The sequence below is a fragment of the Lissotriton vulgaris genome, chromosome 1_1 (assembly GCF_964263255.1).
Source record: "Lissotriton vulgaris chromosome 1_1, aLisVul1.2, whole genome shotgun sequence".
In the NCBI taxonomy this organism is placed as follows: Eukaryota; Metazoa; Chordata; class Amphibia; order Caudata; family Salamandridae; genus Lissotriton; species Lissotriton vulgaris.
Genome location: NC_141685.1, coordinates 780,396,596 through 780,419,298, shown reverse-complemented (window position 1 = coordinate 780,419,298; position 22,703 = coordinate 780,396,596). Strand labels below are relative to the sequence as shown.

General features: G+C 51.2%; 1 protein-coding gene across 1 annotated transcript in view; it reads right to left on the bottom strand.

Moving 5' to 3' along the window:
- The window catches only part of PLA2G4A (phospholipase A2 group IVA), an 869,302-nt gene that overhangs the window by 808,021 nt on the left and 38,578 nt on the right, over positions 1-22,703 (bottom strand). The window lies entirely within an intron of this gene.

The following is a 22,703-nucleotide window of genomic DNA, read 5'->3' as shown; positions in this document are numbered from 1 at the left end:
TTGGCCATAGAAGCCTAGGTATAATGCTTCCCCAAGGGTATATATTTTTTTTACTTATACCAGTTTCTCAGGTATACCGGGTTTGCACATAGGGCCTTATTTAGATGTCGGACTGACGCTGTTGTGGATACTGGTCCGACCGACCTCCAGTCGGTGGTCCTGAACACAGAATTTTGATGCGACCGCAAATGGTGTGGTCTCATGGTCCCTTTTCTGTATGGGAGCTTGTGCCGAGGTCAGAAACTGTCCACAGCACAAGCTCCCATACAGAAAAGGGAGTTTGCGTTCATCCCTTCACCGCATGGCGAACAGTGAGCACCATAGGTGCCCCCTCGCCCCCCAACCGGAGGCCGTTGGCTGAAGGGGACCCTGCTAGGGGCCCCCAAAGTTGCTTTCCGACAGGGTTTCCTTGTCAGAAAGCCCAGCATGGAAACTCTGACGGAAACAGACATCATAATCCGGACGGTGTAGAACGCCATCCATCGGGATTATGTGCTGCTTCCGACAGGCAGACTGGCTCCTTGAGCTCTTTGGACAGCCTCCATTGTAATGAGTTGTCGGTTTTAAAGCCACAATGAGGCTTGGAAAGCCTGTGAACTGCGTTCGGAGGCTTTCAGAGTCTCATCAGAATGAATCCCTTAATATAAGCTTTCATTCAACTGCTCTTAATCCTAGTGCTAAATGTACAGCATGTGTCAATGCATGAAGGTCTATTTTCCATCTTAATAGTATATTCAACCATCACATGCACTTTTGAATGCAGCAGGTATTTTGCCTGTTATCACACTATCATTACTACTACCCCTACCAATGCCAGCACTACTACTACTCACCAGGAACGCCACAGCCACCAATACATCCCTGCCACATGCCCCCAATACCACATTTCAGCACGTCTATGTTTGCAGATGTTGTCATGCAAAACATAGGCCTATTTGGTTTGCCAATAATTGTTGTACATTAGGTTGCATGAGAGTTAATTATTTTCAAAAGAACATGACCACACTACATCAAGAATACCATTCACGCCAATATAAAAATGTATATCAATATAACTAGTGCCATTTACATCACTAATAAAAACACCACCAATAATACTATGAACTCCAATACCACCACAAATAATTCCAACACCAGAAGCAATACCACCACAAATATTTCCAACACCAGAAGCAATACCATCACAAATACTACACCATTACTATGTCACCAATACCAAAGACAGGAAAAGCCAATGTCTGGTTTTAATGTGCTACTGAATGGAAATATGTTATATGCCTGTGGTTACATATGTTATCACGTTATACCCAGACAATAACTGTTTTAAGACAGTTTTCATGAAAGTAAATTTCTTCCTGAAGAAAACTTACACTCCAATGTGCTTGTGGTGGTTGGGAATTGTGGTAATTCAGTCTGCACTAATGAGTTTCCACCTAAAAAGTCTCCTGCATGCATGTGTCAGATAATGTAATGGCACCTTAAGGACAGGGGCCCTTTTATTACAGGGGAAGGGTAACTTCTTTCAAAGTAGGTTCACTTAACTATCCAAACGTGAAGATAGTGCAGTCTTAAGCTCAAAATCAAAATTATTATCTAGCGTTACATTTTGGAATGCCAGACTTCTGAACACGGACTGTGCATCTTTAGCTTTCCACTCCTTCTCATCATCCTGATATTAAACACTTATACTTTCCCAGATCAGCACCCACTCATTTTTACCCCTCCCAAACAAACCTAAGAAACATTAGCACTTTCTTATCTATTTTCAGATTAAAATCATTCCTCTTTCCAAAACCTCCCACCTCTTTTGCTGAAGCCAACCAGCTCATGAAAAAGTACATACTGCTCAACCCAGACATTTTACAGAGCTTTCTGGTCTCTTAGTCAGGTGATACTGACTCCATGGACGCTTTCTTTGGTGAGGTTTTCCATTATATTTATCTTTATGCTGCTACAAAAGTTCAGCTTCACCCCTCTTCCCAAACATTCGCTATCAAGCATGATTCATAATAGTCTGTCAGTTGCCGATATCATTTACGGTCAACTGACAACTGGTTTTATTGGACTAATCAACCAGCGCTGGCCTCTTCTTCCCCATGGCCAGGGCTTGTTGATGGATACTCTGCTGCAGTGTCTCTTATGGGGTTCAGATTAAAAGTGCCAGTATTCTTCACAGGATTTGATGGCCACCTCTGTTGCACTCTGGGAGTATCTGAAGCAGATGTTGTTAAGTTCACTGGCGTTCAAATATTCTTTTCTTAAGCTCAGCATGAAGCCCCACGTTAGTGAGTCTTTTCTCTACGGTGGTTTACAAATTATTTTTGGAAACTCTGGATTTTTAGAGTCCTGCCATTTACGTTGGTCAAACTCTTCAGTGGTTTAACGTGGCAACAATGGGTTGGCTAACACTGCATAGTGTTTTACTCCACAAGACACATAGTTGGATTTTACTATGGACAGGACAGCTCTACTTAAAGAACACATTTCTATGAATTACTGCACAGAACGTGACACTTATCCAGCAGGATTAATGAAAATATACTTTGCTGTACTGTGTTGTTTGCTCCACACAGTCTGTTCATGAAAACCTTCCCAAAAAGAAAGACTCATTGATTTCCTTAAAGCAAATTAATTTGCTCACAGTAGCAGCAGGTAGCATTAGTCAGCGCTGAAGAAAGCACAAAGAAAAATTTGTGGGGGGCAAAAGAGACAGCAGAGGACGAGAGGTAAACATACAACTGTTAAATGGTCAGAAAGGAAATGGAGAGAGGCACGTGTAGCTTGTCAGGTCTGGTAGACAGAGCAGCTGTCCCCAGAACCTTATTTGATCAACTGAAAAAAAAACACTGAGACGCACTATCGAGAGAGAGGCTTTAGCACCACCTGCATTTAGACATTTTCCCCTGCTGGATTTGACTGGGCTGAGGTTTTGGGCTTCTGCTGAAAAGAGTGCCTTTATGGCACAGATTGTGCTAAATACAGTAGTCAAGAGTTGGTTACGGTGATAAGCCAAACCAGTACTACTTGATTTGGCTTATCACTAGGCTTTAGATCGGATTGGTTAATTGGAAAGGTTCTCAGATGCCATAGGTTTTGTCTGATGTGTTCATTAATAAAAGTTATGATAACGCCAAGAGTCCTGAATTATTTATAGTGAAAAACACATACTCAAGACTGTACAGTAATGAATCTTTACCTGCGGTCTCTGGACCACTGGGGATCCGCATCACCGACTTAAGGGGCACACAATGGTTTTGAAAATGACATTTTATCAGATTAATAAAGTTTATACATATAAAAAAGCAAAAAGTAAACTGTAAATTTTAAAAACATACTCTAAATGTGATGGTGGATACGCCTCACTGAGCTCCTGGCCACCAACTCGATTAATTCCTCATCCTAGGTGCTGACAGACTCCTACCTGCCTGATACACTTGTGGGCCTCCCACACTTAGGGGGTACACCAGGAGCAAAACAGTGCTGCAGAGGGAACTGCTGAACTGGTCCTCACACGAGGTCTACCTTTGTGACGGTGCAGCCTCAGGGTTGAGATGCCAACTAGCTGGGGTTCCCCTCCTGCAAACAGCCGAACACGCAAAGGGAGACAACTCCAGTGCACACCAGACCCGGAAGAGGCCATCGACTGCTACCCGCGTGGACGGACCGTGGACCTAGCCTGGCGGTATGGGGCACCGCAGCACACACAGCAAAACTTCTGCCAGCCATTGGAGGAGTGGGGGACTTCTACCCTGCAGGAGGGCCAGCCGAGCTGGAGCCAATGGACAGGAAGAGGCTTAAAACGGAGTTCTCGGAGGACCTAGGTGTCGTTTCTGTACTAGCCTGGGAAGGTGGGTTAGGCGCATCAGGCAGCGAGAGGCTCTTGTTGGGACCCACCCAGGAAGATAATTACTTTTACACAAGAGGAGAAGGATATCGGGGAATATTTCACTTGATACCCCGGGCACCCTTACTGGAAAGACCCCCGCACCTTTCCGCCTTAATAACCGACACAGCCCATTAAGGACATCACAAAGGTGGGTAGTAGTGTTCTCTAACTTTAATTATTGCCTTCAAAAAGTCTTCTTGAAAGACGAAACATGTTGGGAAGTCGTGTGCTGGGAAGTTTTGATAGTCTTTATTCCAAAATCATTTCATTAAGACTGCTACATGCCTTGGATCCTTATATTTTGACTACTTTAACTATTAATACTCTTGGAATGTTGTTGAGTGGGCTAATTTATACCAATTGATGTGATCTATACTCTGTTGACTAAATAGTGACTATAGGTGTCCTGTCTGAGCCCTTTCTTGTATCTTACAGCCCATTAAGGCTCCAACTTCGTCTCTTGGGGAACGGACGCTTGCGCTGCCTTCATTAAGGCCAAAAATGGGGCAAGCGGGCAAGAAACCAGAAACTCCCCAGTTAATGCTATCACCGGAAGAGATGTTTTGCCACGTGGGCTGCAGGGGTCCCTTGCTCCGACCCCGCAACCTTGCCAAGGCAGACGGGGGAGTAGCTGTGTCTGCTGAACCAGACTTCCTGCTTTGGGGAGCGGGAGATAAGAGTACAACTACCATAGGTCAGGACAAACCTTCAACCTCCCAGATACAGGCTAAAATAGACAAATTTACAGCCCCAACATCCAAAGCCCAAGGGGCATCAGAGACAGTGGGTCGACCAACAATGCCTGCGAACCTTGACAACACGGATACTATTCAGAAAGCCATTGAAGCTTCTTGTACAGCGCTGGAGGCCAAATTCGGCGAGGGTGGTGTTGGGGTAACCTTCCTGCAGCAGAATCTGCAGGGGATGGCAGACAGAGTAACTGAAGCAGAGGGATGGGTGTCCAAACTCGAGCCTACGAGAACTTAAAATGACGGTCTTGCAACTCTCACGCATGACTAAGTTCTGGAGGCTTGTGTGAAGGATGCTGAAGGCAGAGCCCGTCCGTGCAACACTTCTTTGTTCGGTTCCCTGAGGGAGAGGAGGGCCACACAGCAAAACAATTTTTGGAAAACTGAATTGCTACCTTTATGCCCACAACTCAACTCTCGGCTTCCTTTGTTACGGAAAAGGCACACCACCTCCTGGCACAGAAACCCCTCTTAGGGAGGCCCCCCTAGCCCGATATCGCTAAATTCCTGAACTACAGGGATAGGGACGCGATCATCTGAGAGGCACAAAAGACAGGGGGACCTCAAATTCCAGGCGAGCGGGATTATCTTTTTCCCGGATTACATGTATTCTGTCAAATAAGGCCAAACACTACCTCAGAGCCCAAGGAGTCCAATACAGGCTATTCTTGACAGTGAAGCTTTGAGCAATTTACAATTCCAAGTCCCTTTTCATCGGGGCACCAGAGGAGTCTTGTGTGAGAAGTTGGCCTGGCATATGATGTCCACTATTCTAGTGGGTACCTTGCACCAGTCCGAACAACCCTTATTGATGGTAGGTTTAAAGTCAACCTTTAAAAACAGCTATCCCAGTGGTAGCTGTGGAGAGCAGCCTTAAGGCTAAGACTTAGAGGCGAGTTAAGCTAGTTGTTTTACCAATTACAATCTCTTGAATGATCAAATGAAAGCACACCACACAAGGTATATATCAAATATAATGTATTTATTCTAAACACAACCCCTCTGGACTCTTTATGAGGTCAGAGGTAAAAGTACAATACAAAGAACTTAATTCGCATACGATAAGTTGAACAGTATACGTTATGCCCTAGGGGCCCCACAAACCATATACTAAAATAGTGGTATAAGAACCACGTGAGGGTTAGAAAGTAGGCCTAGGGCCTGTAGAACCGCTGGGGCTACCAGGAATCACCCAATTTAGGGACACAGGAGGCCCACGTGGGACGTGTGCAGTGTCTAAACACAGCCACAGATCACCATTGACTTTCTATGGAGAACGAACAAGTTACAATTTTAAAAATTAAGGGCACTTAGAGGTGAACTACGATGGAACCCTTTTAAACTAGGACACTTCGAGAGTCAAGACCCACAGGAGCACCGGACTACTCGCGTTACCTCACCCAGGGAAGTCGGGTGCATAGGTGTCTTTTGGTGTCAGCTTTCGTCATCGATTCCTAAGGAGAGCTGCAAAGAAATGCTGCAGGCAACCAGAGGAAAAGTGTCCGGGTAGATCCAAGAGTGCATCGGAGTTGTGAAGAACCTGAGAGCAGGGGGGGCAGTGTCTGGGTCACTAGCCAGTGACCAGGATGGCGATGGGAAGATGCCAACCAATGTCGGGTGATTTCAGGTGAAAGAGGTGAAGCTTGACTCTTCAGCCACGAGCACCAGGAGGCGTCGACGATGACCAGGAGCTGGATTCGAGCTGTCCCACAAAGGATGTCGAGTGCTGCAGCGTCGGAATCCGGATTGGACCCAACAAGCCTGGGCAACAGCAACCCACGCAAGATGACAAGATTGTCTTCGGTTCAGACCAGCAAGGTCTGGGGGACTCCTCCTTTGGAGGGGAGTCCGAGCACGCCTGGAACAACCAGGAAAGCTAAAGAAATCAAGGATTGGCCTTCGTGGGGGCTCACTAGCAACGGACTAGGAACCGCGAAGGGGCCTCGAGCTGTGGAGAAGAAAGGGGACTCACGGGTGCTGGCCTCTGTACTTGGTACAGAGGCCAGCTCGGGACAGGGGCCTCATATACCCCAATGCACAACTTCGGGATACCTCGGGAAGTAGGTGCAGGTGCAAAAATGCAGGATGTCCATGAGTTCCGGCCCCACATCTCTCGTGTTAGCTACGGGTCTCAGCTTTGCTGGGATCTCGGGTCAGCTTCAGAGATGTCTCGAAGTCCATGTCCTGTGACGCAGATTCTTCGGGATACTGCGGGAGCCTCGAAAACGCAGACCGGCAAAGATGCTTTTGTTGCCTGTTTGAACAGGGTGGTCACTCCTTGACCACAAGGGAGATTTCTTCCATCTTCCAGTCGATATGGAATGTCGAAGTTCAAAGATATATGTTGCAGAGTTTCATCCAGGGTAAATTAAAGTCCTAGGGACTGGGACCCTATCCTTATAGCAAGTTTAGGGGTTGGACTAACTTTAAGGTCACACCTATGGGTGGACCTGGGGAGGGGGTGGTTACACCCCTTCCCCTTTGTCCAGTTTCGAGCCAGAGCTGGAGCTGAGTGTCCCAGCAACCGGTTTGAATTGGGAAATGCATGGAGCACCTTGTGTGCTCCAGGCAGTGTCTGAAAAGCATTCACTGAATGCAACCCACTCTGCCCCAATACACTAAAGCCTGTCTGAGGAGGTGCTAGCACCTCCCTGGACAGGAAACCTATTGTCCAGGCCTCCCCTTTCAGAGTTTCGTCCAGCAGCAGGAGAGCAGACTTGTGTCTGTGGCAGCAGCATCCATTTTGTGATGCTGGGGCTCTGTTTAACTTCAACAGGGTATACCAGTGTGTACATGTCTTCTCCCTCTAGAAGGGTGGAATGCTACCCCCACCACCAGAACTGGTGGGGGGGGGGGGGGGTGGTAGTATTCCTAAGACCAGCTATAAGGAGATGGTTCCGAAAGCTGCAGAGGGTCTCAGCTCATGCTAGGGCATCCTCTCACACAAAACCAAGCACTCTGCCTTCAGGATTGTCCAGGCCTGCCATTGGAGTGACTTATAGGTTACTATGTATCTATATATAAAGGTAGATGTAGGTATACTATATCCAAGTAAGGTGTTCTTACAGCACTTTACCCAGACTGCAAGTGCTGACCTGTGGTATCAGTTTGGAAGGCTAACCAGGGGTGGTACAATACATGCTTCCACCCCTGGTAGGCCCCTGGGGTACCTATGCCCTGGGGAACTAAGGTACCATATACAGGGACTCACAAAGGTGACCCAGTAGCCAATCTGGTATGTACCTAAAGTACATAGAGTCCATTCTATAGAAAAAGCAGATAGACTGGGGCCCTGAATAGCAGGGTCCCAGTCCAACTAAGTCGAAAACCAGCAAAACACCGGGCAAAAAGTGGGGGTAACCATGCAGCAAGATTCCCCCTTCCTACATAAACACCCCCCCCCCCCTCCCCCAAACGAAAGGAGATGAGGCTAACCTTGCCCAGTTGAGCCTATATTGACTAAGTGGCCATATAAGGAAGTACCTGCACTAGCATGGTTACCCCCCGACTTATGGTCCACAAAGCAATCCCTCACCCTAGGGGTATCAGAGGGTCTCCAACATAGGGAATTATTACCTGTGGGGTGTTTTGGTAAAGTTAAAGGCTGGTGTTGGGGTTGAGGGTTGAAGTGAGACCCTACTAAGGGTGGGCTCAGCTTCCTCAAATCACTGTCCACCATAAAGGCCATTCTTTCCATGACTGAGTGGCACTATGCTCTCAGGGTCAACCTTTCTCTGCCTACAGATGGAGGTTGGATCCCTTTGGGTGGGACCCTGGAGGGACAGGGCAGATTTGGGGCCACTGGGTCCCAGGTTTGCCTTTGCCAAACAGAGTCCATCTGGGGGAGGTCCCTACACAAGGGTAAGGGGGATCCCTCAGAGGGTTGAGGAATTTTCACTTGGCTAGGGCTGCTAGACTGGGTACCCCTAATCTGCTGATGGGGGGGTTCCTCAGGACAGGGGGCCCTTTGGGGTCCACGGACCTCCCTGACCTCTGCAGCCCTGGGATGACTGAGGCAGGGTATAGAGGGGCAGGTTACCTGATCCATACTGGGTTCCTCCTTGGAAGGGTCCACCGACATCAGGGGCTCAGCTAGGCCAGGCCTGACTACCTCTGGGGCAGTTCCTTCACAAAGGGTAGGGTCAGTTCCCTGAGGAGGCTGACCCTCACCTAAAGTCTGATGGGAGGGAGACTTTTCCTCCTCCCCAATGCTCTCTGTCTGAGTGGAGTGATCCATAGTTTGAGGCTTCCCAACACTAACATCTGTCTGGGTTTGGGCTGTGGCCCTCACAGCCCCACTAATCTTTTTAGGAAGCCTTATCATTTTGGAATGAGCCTCTTTTTTCACCTCCGCAGAGGCTGAGCGTTCCAGATCATTGCCTGGTAAACAATCTACAGGCAAGTTTGGGGTCACTGCCCCTACTCTCTTGGGGCCAGTAACTCCTCCCCAGCTGAGATTTATTACAGCCATGGCATGATCTGACTTCACTCCATCAATATTGGTCACCTGGTATGAAAACCCAGAGCTGTTCTGGGGGTACTAGTCTCTGTCACCATGGTGATACTAGCCCCTGTGTCCCTATAGGCCACAGCTGTCTGACCATTGATATGGGGCTCCTGTCTGTACTTGCCCAAGGAATTGGAACACACAGTGAAGTTGGCAAACCCCATGCCACCATCACAGACTGATTTGCATATAGCCAGGTTCTGAGCTGGGATGGTGCAGTGAGCTAAATAACGGTGATGGATCAAGCCCTGATCTTTGGACTGGGTAAGAGTGGTCTGCTTAATTCAGACACTCTGTTCATCACCACCCCCTTTTCTGAATCGTTTTTGGCCACTATAGGTGTGGAAGGGTATACTCAGACATGAGTCCCTTGCTCACTGCACCATCAGGATTCAAGCAAGCCGGGCCGACGACGGCTGAAATGCCAGAAACCGGTCCCCGGAAGCTTGTCTCCTTTCCGGTGAAGAATTGGCTTGGTAGTTTGGTCTGCCCTGTTCCCATGATGCACTGGGCCAGGGACAGACTGATTTGCATATAGCCAGGTTCTGAGCTGGGATGGTGCAGTGAGCTAAATAACAGTGATGGATCAAGCCCTGATCTTTGGACTGGGTAAGAGTGGTCTGCTTAATTCAGACACTCTGTTCATCACCACCCCCTTTTCTGAACCATCACAGACTAGAGTTGCTGTAGTAGGGGACCTCGTTAGGCCAGAGCCCACCTGAGTTCCCCAAGAAACCCCAACCAAATATTTGGGGGCACTCCCACCACCTGGGGGATTACTACTAGTAGTAACAGGAGGTGTTGGAGTATTACTTGGAGGAATATTTTCCTTATCGCTGGCCTTTGGGCAACTACTGTCAGTTTTCCAGTGCCCAGGTTTCTTACATACATAGCAAAAAGGTCTCTTGGTAGAAGAGGAAGGAGTTTGGGACCGACCCTCCTCGGAGGAGTTTTGGGGCCCTGTTGTGGATTTCTCTTTATATTTATTCCCACCTTTCTCTAGTGGCTTGGTAGAATCTTTCTTCTTCACCACCCTGATTTTTAGGCCTAACCCTGGTTCTGACCCATTTGTCTGCCTTCTTTCCCAATTCTTGGGGAGAGGTCAGATCAGAGTTCAACAGGTGCTGGTGTAAAAACTGGTTCTGACAATTATTAAGGACCTGCTCCCTCATAATCAAATTATACAATCCTGTGAAGTCTTGCACTTTGCTGCCCAGCAACCATACTTTCAGAGCCTTTTTTTTTGATAATCAAGTTTTATTAAAGTTTTGGGTACATGTAAATTCAATGGTAACGAGTCACACATCACATTTAAAAAAAAACGTTCCCCACTGATAACATCACAACACTTATTAGTCACTTCTGAATAGGGAAATAGCCCTTTTGCATCAAACCGGCAGAGCGGACTGGGGCCCTTCAAGGCGGAAGCAGGCCAAACTATTTGCCCCACACTTTGTTGAACATTTCTGGGCATCCCGAGCCTCGAAGAGGGACTCCTCCTGCACCCCGCACCAGTCCACACCCCTCCTTAATTTCTGCAGTGTCGGTGCCTCAGCCTGGGACCATCTAGCCGCTATATCTCGTTTCGCCACTGCTAGTGCTGTACCCAGGAAGCGCCTATCAGCCCGGGAGCCATCTAGGCCGTCGAACACTCCCAGTAGCAAGTGTCTCGGGTCGTGGGGAACTACCCATCCCAAGGCCTGCATGAGCTCACGCTCCACCCCTCCCCGGAACTGATCCAAGGCCGGGCATAGCCACACCATATGGAAGAAGTCGGCTGGGGCACCAGAGCAGCGCGCACAGTCCGAGGAGGCTCATATGCCAGCGCGAAAAAGACGCGCCGGGGTGAGGTAGGCCAAGTGGAGATAGTAAAGCTGGACCAGGCGTAGTTTAGAAGATGTGGTCAGGGTTTTGGGTGCCAACAGGGCATCCCGCCAGTCTGCCTCGTTCAAAGGACCTACCCACCCCTCCCATCGCTCCCTAAGCCGGTCCAGGGATGTGGGACAGTTATTTACCAGGGCTCGGTATATACGGGACACCCCCCTCTCCCCAGGTTACCCATCATGACTTGTTGAGACGAAGGCCGGAGACCTGTTTGAACTCAGAGAGGGAAATTAGAGACCTAGGGCCGGAATGCTCCGGGTTGGCCAAGTAGAGCAGAAAATAATCCGCGTACAAGGCGATTTTATCCAGCTGGCTCTGATCCCACACCCATCCCTGGATAAGAGAGTCCTGCAGGACCAGCGCCGCTAGAGGCTCCATCGCCAGAGCGAATAGGAGTGGGGAGAGGGGGCAGCCTTGCCGGGTGCCTCTCCGGATCGGGAATGGCTCAGAAATTGCACCGTTGACAAGAACACGGGCTCTAGGGCAGTTGTAAAGGACCTGGATCAGGTGGCGGAATGGGAGGCCGAAACCCATGCGCTCCAGAACATCCCTTAAATATCCCCAGTCCACCGTGTCAAAGGCCTTTTCAAAGTCCACAAGGAGAAGCGCCAAGTACGGGGATAGTCGGTGCCGATGGGCCAGCGCCAGGTGGAGGCGACGGATGCACTGGCGGGTGCCACTGGCTGACATGAACCCGCATTGGTCAGGGTGGACGAGGTCGGGTAGAAGGGGCCAAAGTCGTTGAGCTATCGCTGTAGCGCAGATTTTAATTTCGGTGTTTATCAGTGAGATTGGGCGGTAGTCAGAGCAGTCTAGGGAAGGCGGCTGTGTCTTCGGGATGACCACAATGGTCGCCACGTCAGATTCAGATGGGAAAGACCCGTCGTCAACCACCTGGCGGAAGAGCTCCGTTAAGTGGGGGACAAGGTCATCCCGGAACATAGAGTAGTATTCTTGGGGGAATCCATTGGGTCAGAGCGTCTTGCCGGAGTGCAGCAGGGTGATAGCTCCATGGATTTCCTCCAGGGTGAGGGGGTCGTCTAGGGAGTCCGCGATTTCACGGGGGAGGCAAATCCCATATTTCTCCATCAAATCAGCGAGGGAGGTTCTGGGGGGCGTGCTGCGTATAGGGCCGTGTAGTAGTGGGCGAAGATTTGCGCAATAGCCACTGATGTCACCTGGCGAGTCCCATCGGCCGTTCGGATCTCTGGAATGAAGCGATGGGCCCTAGGGTTGGATATCAGATTGTGGAGCAATTTGCCATTCTTGTCACCCCATCCATAAATGCGGGCCACGGAGGAGCGCCATAGCATTTTGGCCAACTCCAGGGAGAGCCGCCGGATCTCGTCCCGGACCAACGCCAGCTGCCTAGAGGAGTCAGTGTCATCCCTGGCCAGTTGAGTCCGCTCCAAAAGAACAGCTCGGGACTCCAGCTGCGCCAGTTGGGTGATCTGGGCCGCGCGTTTGGCATGTTTTAACCCCCTGGCCACCCCTCGAACCACCGCCTTGCCCGCTTCTCAGAGTATAACATGCAAAGGGACCAATCCTGCGTTAGCGGCGAAGTAATGGCAGAGCTCCTGGCCAAGGGATTCCACCAGCGCGGGATCCTGCAGGAACCAGGAGTTTAAGTGCCAGGTTGTCTTAGGGCCTGTAGAGGGAGACCCGATACGGAGAGAAAGGGGGGAATGGTCGGAGATTTCCCTAGGGAGGATCTCAACCCCGGACACCAACTGGCAGTCTGTTGCAGGCATCAGAATGAGGTCTATGTGGGAGTGGGTATGGTGGGAGGCTGACGTGTGTGTATTGTTCTTTTCGGGGGTTCCACACCCTCCATACATCACAGAAACCCATAGCCGAGGTCCAACCCACGAGGCTCTTCGCAGAGGTCAACCGGTGCGTCGAGGGAGGGCCCGTCACATCCCGGGAGGGTTGTAGGACAGCATTGAAGTCACCCCCGATGACAGTGAGGCCCTGGGGAAGGGAGGAGATCACCTGTGTAAGGTGCCGAAGGGTGGATGACAGGAGGGCCGTGGGAACATAAGTGCAAAGGAGATTCACAGGATTGCCTTCAACCATCCCCGACACAACCACAAACGTCCCTTGCGGATCAATGGCGACGTCTACTACAGTGAAGGGGAGCCCACGTCTCAGAAGAATGGCCACACCCCTGGAGCCTGGAGCCTCTAGCAAAGCCAGAGTGCCAGACCCGGTCAAACCCGTAGCGGGCCAGGACGTGGCATTGGGAGCCAAGAAGATGTGTCTCCTGGAGGAGTAGGGCATCAGACATGTGTTGGCGGACTGCGCGGAGCACTGCAGTACGTTTAATGCGGTCTAGGAGGTCGTTTAAGTTCCAAGAGAGGATGTGGAGGGGCGTGTTAAGCATGTGGGTCATTTGTGAAGGTGAGGTTTAGCGTGAGGCAAGCAGGGCGGAAGAACCCCTCGTAGTCAGGGGGAAGGCCTCGGCCGGATCTGGGGCACCAGGGCGTAGTTGGTTGGAACAGGAGTGTATGTGCCAGCAGAGGAAGACAATAGGACATGTGACTACCAACATGAACAACACATGGCGGCCCATGGGCGGCCAAAAACAAACTCTTGAGAGACAACGGTCTCTCATCCCTCCCTTTCCCCCCAGCCTATACTTCAAAACAGGAAGCATCTGTCGCCCTTAAACAAGTCACAAACACCTCACAGGGAGGCGAACAGCTAAACTAAAACGGTTGGCAACCACAAGATTAGGACAAGGCTGAGTTGGACCCCCTCCATGTGTTTGGTTGAAATGCTAACTGCAGGTTAGAGGAAAAGAGAATAAACGATCATCTGCAGGTTAAGGTATTCAAACTCAGGAGTGCATCAATGTGAGGACCCAGACAGATCAGGTTGGCGACCCCCGTATGAGCTCGGTCACAGAGCTAGAGACGTGGTCATGGATGATGAGCCCCTGGTTGGAGCTTCCGGCACTAGTGGTGTTGTCAATCATGATCCGGTATCCCTGTCCGAGCCGCGAATCACAGGGCTCCCGGACAGGTCAGAGTCTGACATGGTGCGTCACAAAATTTCACTAGGTCCGGGGACACTGCCCAGGTCGATCAGGGAGGAGGCCAGTGGCGGGGGAGCGGGGCCCTGTTCCGGAGTCTGGATCGAAGAGTGTTGGGCCCGTGCTTCTGGCGATTGGGAGCCACCACCTCGGCGACCGGCCCTTCTCCGGGATCCGGTCCTACGGCGCCTGGGCTTCGGCGTGGTGTGGTGCGGTTTGCCTGCTCGGGGGCTCTCTGGGATGGGGAGAGAGTCTTCTTCGGCCAGAGGGGCCGCTCCTCCGTGAGCCAGGCCCACGCTGCTTGAGGGGAGTCAAAGAAGAAGGTCTTGTTCTGAAAGATCACTTTAAGCCGGGCCGGGAAGAGGAGCCCATAGTGAAGGCCCAGCGCTCTAAGTTTTTGTTTAACTTCGTCGTATGAGCGACGTTGAGACTGAACCTCCTTCGAGTAGTCCGGGAACACCATGATCCTAGAGTCTAGGTGATGCAGTGACCCCAGCTCTCTGGCCGCCTCCAAATGGCGTCACTGTTGCGGAAGTTAAGGACACGAAGGATGATGGGACGGGCAGGGGCTCCAGGTGGCGGCTTAGGGGCAAGGGAGCGATGAGCTCATTCCACCGCGAACCGGGGGGAGAGCATCTCCTTGGGCATCCAGGAGCGGATCCAGGTCTCCATAAAGGTGGCGGTGTTTTCCTTCTCCACCCCTTCCGGTAAGTCCAGGAGGCGCAGGTTGTTTCGGTGCATCCTTAGCCCGGCGGTGGAGCTCTGAGGTCTGCGATTGGAGACGGGCCATTTGAGACTTGAGGGATATTGACGTCGTCTTCCAGGGTGGAGATCCGGGACTCAGCCTCCGTGATACGCTCCGTGGCCTTGCGAAGGTCCTGGCGGATGAGGGCCACATTGATCCGCACCTCCCCAATTTTGCTCTCAACTGACGTTTGGGACGTGGAGATCATTTGAAGTTGAAGGATGGTCGATAGGTCCCCCCCAGCTGGGCCAGAACCGGCCCCCGTTCCGCTGCCAGATCCCCGATCCTATTTCGCAAACTGTTCTATTGTCGTTTGGGTTGTGGGGCCAGGGGCCGGGAGGGCGCGGGGTTTGCCCATAGGTGTGGACAGTCAACCAACGCGTGATGGAGAGGACGGGGAGTAGGTCCAGCGGCACCTGGCCACCGGATATGATCAGCGGGCCTCTCCGTGACACCTGGCCCGCCTATATCAGAGTCCTTTAGGTCGGAGAGCTCAGAGCGAGGGTGGAGCGGAGGGGGGGGAAGGCCGCCCGTAATGCGCTGGTCAGTCTTCCCGGGGCCGCGGTGCTCCACGACAATGCACCTGGGGCACGGTGGCGCTCATAGACGGGTCTAAGACAGGTCGGTCATAGGGCAGGCCACCTCCAGTTCCGCGGCAGGTAACAAACCCGCTGTGTCTCTCCCGGGGCACACGGCCCCAGGCAGGCCAATGCCCCGGTGATCCTCCCCGGGGGCCTCCTTTTGGCACAGGTTAGCGTGGCAAGGTGCAGGTGGTCGCAGTCACCCCGGAGGAGGAGGGGTCGCAGGGCCGCTTCTACGGCCTCGTGGTGGTGGTCAGGTCTTCCTGCAGAGCGACTCCCTGGGGCAGAGGCACTCAAGCCGGTTGTAGGGGGCCGGAGGGCCGTCTCGTGGGGGGTGCAGAAGCGAAGCAAGCGCGGGGCCTAGGTCCCAGGGGAGATCACGCGGACCCAGTCTCTCTCCCTCATGGACGCTCCCGGCAGCTGTGGCCCCTCCGGTCAACGGGTCACTCCCCGGAGGAACGATGGCACCCCGAGGAAGCTCGGCCCCCGCCGACAACTCCACCTTCCCTTTAACGCCTCTGGGGAGCCGGCTGCCTCAGCCGGCCTCGCACAGGCAGCAGGGGGGGCAGCAGGGGGGGGCGGCGGTGTCCCTGCACATGAGGGGTGACGAGCTACCATGCTCCTGGGGCACGGTGGCGCTCATAGACGGGTCTCAGACAGGTCGGTCATAGGGCAGGCCACCTCCAGTTCCGCGGCAGGTAACAAACCCGCTGTGTCTCTCCCGAGGAGCACGGCCCCAGGCAGGCCTCCTTTTGGCACAGGTTCACGTGGCAAGGTGCAGGTGGTCGCAGTCGCCCCGGAATAGGAGGGGTCGCAGGGCCGCTTCTACGGCCTCGTGGTGGTGGTCAGGTCTTCCCGCAGAGCGACTCCCTGGGGCAGAGGCACTCACGCTGGCGGTAGGGGTCCGGAGGGCCGCCTCATGGGGGGTGCAGAAGCGAAGAGAGCGCGGGGCCCTGGTCCCAGGGGAGATCACGCGGACCCAGTCTCTCTCCCTCATGGACGCTCCCGGCAGCTGTGGCCCCTCCGGTGGGGGGGTGACGAGCTACCAGGCCGCCGCCCACAGGTCCCTCCGCCGATCACAGTCCTCCACCGGGGGGGTTCGGGGCTTGAGCAGGCGGCGCCAATACAAGCAAGCCTCCCCCGATCTGCCACCCCGGACCCCAACCTCATGCCCGCGCTACCAGGGGGCCACCATTTTAGCCGGGCCTCCGGGAGCAAGAAGCTAGGGGGGAGGAAGGGAGCTCCGGAGTGGCTCTCAAGGACATCGGAGGGAAGCGGACCACACAAGGATCCGCGCCAGTCAGGCAGATGACAGAAAGGTAGGCAGTTAGCAGCGGGTGCCGGGCGGATGTCGGAGGGGGTCCAAAAGCACTCTCAGAGTGCGACCGCCATCTTGACGCAGCGGGCCCCCCCCTTTCAGAGCCTTAGTAGCACAATCTACAAAATCAGTCCTGTCCGGAGTCTGTGTCTTCTGGGTATATCTGAACTGTAACCTATACTATTCAGTGGTTAAGCCAAACCAATCTATCAGAGCACTCTTCAGTAGTTTGTAATTATCAGCATCCTTTTCTCTTACAGTGAGGAGCGTATCTCTACCTTTGTCAGCAAAGGAGAGACACAAGATTGCTGCCCACTGCCTTGGTGGTACCTGCTGTACTTTGCAGGCCCTTTCCAGGGTAGTTATTAATTTGTGGATGTCATCCCCAACCTGATAGGGAGGGACAATCTTGCTTGGGTTTCTATGGTCATAAGACCTATCCCTACCACTAGGGATATTGCTGCCACCATGGGACTCTAGTCCCATATTTTTTCTCTCTCTCTCTCTCAAGAGCTAGGGTCTCCTTTTCTAAGGGTACTTCTTGTTGCCTTATCCAAAGCTTGGCTTCTTTCATCCTAGCTTCATGTTCCCTCTTCTCAGGAGAAGCTCTTCTCCTATGAGCAGAGGCAGAGGACCCTACAGATGAGCCAGAATGGTTGGATTCCACTGAAGGTGATCTTTCCCTTCTAGGCACACCTACAGGTCTACGTGGGGGGATGGAGGGAGGCCCATTCTGACCCACCTCATCTCCTGGTAGCCCTGTGTTTCACAGGTTGAGTCTATTGACATCATCCTGGTCTGCATCATCATCATAAACAGCGTTCTGGTGGGGGACCCCACTAGTATCCTCTTCTGCTGATGGATGCACTCCACTCCCATTACCTAGTCTATCTGGATCTGATGCTTTTTCCAAGTGATCTGCCACTAAGATATCTATCAGGTGGTGGGACTTTGTCCTTGCTTTAATTTTCTTACGGCACACAGACCCCTTAACTCCTGGAAGGAGAACGGGTCATACTTAGATGGCAGCACTGTGCTGTCATCTGGCAGAGACCCACTACGTCCTGCCTTTAAAGCCATGACTGGTGTGGTGTGTGCACCTACCTACACTACTTGGTTTCCTACTAAACCTCTAGTAGTTGTAGTCAGGGTGTGCTAAGCCTTTAACACCTACAACTGCTAAGTGCAGTAGAACGTATGTATTTTAAGCTTGATTTATATGTACCTACTAGTATCTTAATGTAATTTGTTTAATGATATTCTCAGGATTATTTGGTAAAACAATGCAAGCTCTAATCCTTCCGCTGCACACCAATGTGAGAAGTTGGTCTGGCATATGATGTCCACTATTCTAGTGGGCACCTTGCACCAGTCCAAACGACCCTTATTGATGGTAGGCTTAAAGTCAACCTTTATAGAAAGCTATCCTAGTGGTAGCTGTGGAGAGCAGCCTTCAGGCTAAGACTTAGAGGCGAGTTAAGCTAGTTGTTTTACCAATTATAATCTCTTGAATGAGCAAACAAAAGCACACCACACAAGGTATATATCAAATATATATGTATTTATTCTAAACACAATCCCTCTGGACTCTTTATGAGGTCAGAGGTAAAAGTACAATACAAGGAACTTAATTAGCATACGATAAGTTGCACAGTATACGTTATGCCCTAGGGGTCTCAAACCATATACTAACATAGTGGTATAAGAACCACGTGGGGGTTAGAAAGCAGGCCTAGGGCCTGTAGAACCGCTGGGGCTACCAGGAACCACCCAAGGTAGGGACACAGGAGGTTCACAGGGGACGCGTGCAGTGTCTAAACACAGCCGCAGATCACCATTAACTTTCTATAAACAAACAAGTTCCAATTTTAAAGATTAAGGGTACTTAGAGGTGAAATAATGATGGAACCCTTTTAGACTAGGACACTTCGAGAGTCAAGACCCACAGGAGCACCGGAGTACTCGTGTTACCTCACCCAGGGAAGTCGGGTGCATAGATGTCTTTTGGTGTTGTGTTTCGTTGTCGATTCCTATGGAGAGCTGCGATGAAATGCTGCAGGCGACCAGAGGAAAAGTGTCCGGGTGGATCCAAGAGTGGATCGGAGCTGTGAAGAACCTGAAAGCAGAAGGGACAGTGTCTGGGTCACTAGCCAGTGACCAGGATGGCAATGGGAAGATGCCAACCAATGTCGGGTGATTTCAGGTGAAAGAGGTGAAGCTTGACTCTTCAGCCACGAGCACCAGGAGGCGTCGACGATGTCAGGAGCTGGATTCGAGCTGTCCCACAAAGGATGTCGAGTGCTGCAGCGTCAGAATCCGGATTGGACCCAACAAGCCTTGGCAACAGCAACGCATGCAAGATGACTAGATTGGCTTCGGTTCAGACCAGCAAGGTCTGAGGGACTCCTCCTTTGGAGGGGAGTCAAAGCACTTCTGGAGCAACCAGGAAAGCTCAAGAAATCAAGGATTGGCCTTTGTGGGGGCTCACTAGCCAACGGACTAGGAACCGCGAAGGGGCCTCGAGCTGCAGTGAAGAAAGGGGACTCACGGGTCACTCGTGGAGTGCTGGCCTCTGTACTTCAGTGCAAAAGGTGCTCGGGACAGGAGCTTCAAATACCCCAATGCACAACTTCGGGATACCTCGGGAAGTAGATGCAGGTGCAATAATGCAGTATGTCCAGGAGTTCCGGTCCCACGTCTCTCGTGTCAGCTACGGGTCTCAGCTTTGCTGGGGTCTCGGGTCAGCTTCAGAGATGTCTGAAAGTCCGTGTCCTGTGTCGCAGATTCTTCGGGATCCGGCGGGAGCCTTCGAAAATACAGACCGGCAAAGATGCTTTTGTTGCCCGTTTGAACAGGGTGGTCACTCCTTGACCACAAGGGAGAGGTCTTCCATCTTCCAGTCAATATGGAATGTCGAAGGTCCAAGATATATGTAGCAGAGTTTCGTCCAGGGTAATCTAAAGTCCTAAGGACTGGGATCCTATTCTTATAGCAAGTTTAGGGGTTGGACTAACTCCAAGGTCCCACCTATGGGTTGACCTTGGGAGAGGGTGGTTACACCCCTTTCCCTTTGTCCAGTTGCGTGCCAGAGCTGGGGCTGAGTGCCCCAGCAACCGGTTTGAACTGGGACATGCATGGAGCACCTTGTGTGCCCCAGGCAGTGTCAGAAAGCATTCAGTGAATGCAACCCACCATGCCCCAATACACTAAAGCCTGTCTGGGGAGGTGCTAGCACCTCCCTGGACAGGAAACCTATTGTCCAGGCCTCCCCTGCAGGAGTTTTGTCCAGCAGCAGGGGGGCAGACTCGTGTCTGTGGCAGCAGCCTCCATTTTGTGATGCTGGGGCTCTGGTTAACTTTAACCGGGGATACCAGTGTGTACAGGTCTTCTACCTCTAGAAGGGCGAAATGCTACCCCCACCACCAGAACTGGTGGGGGGGTGGGTAGTATTCCAAAGTGTTTGACACCTTACACAACATGTTTTGATAAAGCCAAACCAAAGTTAGCCTTAACCGCGAGGATTATAATGCACTTAACAGCTATAAGGAGATGGTAATGAGAGCTGCAGATGGGGCTCAGCTCATGCTAGGGCACCCTCTCACACGCAAACCAAGCACTCTGCCTTCAGGATTGTCAAGGCCTGCTATAGGAGTGACTTATAGGTTACTATGTGTCTATATATAAAGGTAGATCTAGGTATACTATATCTAAGTAAGGGGTGCTTACACCAACTTACCCAGGCTGCAAGTGCAGACTAACCAGGGGTGGCACAATACATGCTTTAGCCCCTGGTAGGCCTCTTGGGTTCCTATACCCTGGGTACCCAAGGCACCATAAACAGGGACTCACAAAGGTAACCCAGTAGCCAATCTGGTATGTACCTAAAGTACATGGAGTCCATTTTATAGAGAAAGCAGATAGACTGGGGCCCTGAATAGCAGGGTCCCAGTCCAACTAAGTCGAAAACCAGCAAAACACCAGGCAAAAAGTGGGGGTAACCATGAAGCAAGATTCCACCTTCCTACATCTTGGACCTAGCAACGGAACAACGCACCCTTGTCTTTAAACCACAACCATCATGTGGGGCCCTAACGCTTCGCAGAGACAACGCCATGGACCGAAATCAGAGGGGCTGTAAAAGATAAACAAGACAAACGCCAGGGCTCGCAGCCACAGATGCCATCAGACTCCAAAGAAGGTATTCTCTTCCAGACAATGCTCTTCCACTCTTCATTGATCCGGGGCAATGCACACTGCCCTCGTCACCACTTGGGTCCACGTTACATTAGAATCTTCGGATAGTTGAATAACTAGGATGACTGGCTAGTTATAACTGTCAACACCACCAAACCTGCTTCATTACTTTTATGGCTCACTTTGGCTTGGGGTCCAGTTACTGACCTACCACCTAGTTCTTGGTTTAGAGAGGACAACAAATGATTCTGGAGTGGAAGTGTGGGGTGCGGGTATGTTGTTGTACCGGCTTGGGGCAGTTACAATGCTCGAGTTACTGTAGGTTTTGTTCACCCCTTGCATGCTGATGACGGCCCCCATCCGTCATGCACTACGGCTCTCGTGTGCTGACGACGACTGGGGGCCGTCATAAACCCGCCCACTCACGATTTTGCCGCACAGGCGCAGAACCGCAGCAGCATGCAAGGGGTTAAATTGATTTTTTGTTTATATTTTATGCTTCACTGCTTCTACGCCCCTTCTATACACACACTGTACCAAACCCCCATGATGGAATCACTAGTACCATTCAATGCACTCTCTTGGAACGAACGTTAACAGTCTTAATAATAAGACTCCAGTAACAGCAATTGTCCCAAAACCTTAAGCACCAGTGGCGCTATTGCCAGAAACATAGCATCTGCTTGGCAATAACTGCCCCTTCCTACAATGAGCTGGTATACCAGAGTGTATCAGACCGATTACACCACTAAGTCTCTTGGGGCAGCTATTCTTCTACACAAACACTTTTCCAAGCAAGTCACTAAATTTCCCTGCAACGCCTTGGGCCGCTTTGTCATTATTGAAGGGAACTTGGAAGGCACATAATGGATAATTGCAACCATCTATGCACCCATAGGCTTGTGATGAACACATTGTATGCATTAACAACAGCACTAGTACAATCATCCCCAGGCCCAACATTATTGGGTGGCGACTTGAACTCAGTCAAGGAGTCCCACCTTGACTCTATCAACTCTTTGGTACGTAAATCGAACGACCTGGCATGATAGATCACCTCCCTGGCCCTGACGGATGCCTGCCGTTGACTCCACCTGCAGACTAGAGAATTCAATTTCTATTCTCACTCACACAAGTCCTCTTACCGAATAGATTACTTTCTCTTGCCCTCAGCAGATAGCTGGGCAGGCGGCTTCTTGAATCCTGCCACTTGAACTAACTGACCACGTATATAATAACCCTCACACTCCAGTCACCCAGAAGACAATGGACGGCTGGGGCAAGGGTGGCTGAGTGGCTCTTGGATACCGCATTTCATGACTTCCTCAGAGAGCAACTATCTGGCTATCTCACAATGAACAAAGATACAGTGGATTCGCCCACCATATTTTGGAAGGCCTCAAAGACGGTACTGAGGGAACAAAATATATCCAACCAAGCCACAGTCAAAGTTCGTAAACACAGAGGCACAGCTGATTTAGAAGATGAAATACACATGGCAGAGGAGAACCTCATGGAAACCCCCAATGACCAGGAGAGAATATCCTAGAAATGAAGAGGTTGACACTCAGACAAAACTACTTGATACGGCAACTCTAGCACACTAACTACGCAAAACAAGCTTTACGAACTATGGGACAAGGCAGTGAAATTCCTAAACTGGCTAGCAAACAGGGAACAGAATTACTGCTAGCCCTAAACCGGATTACGAACACGGGTCCATCAATCACAACCCCTAATCTCAAAGCCAGAGAATTAGCGAATTACAAAACACACGCCTCTACGCGGAACGACCTAGACCTGCA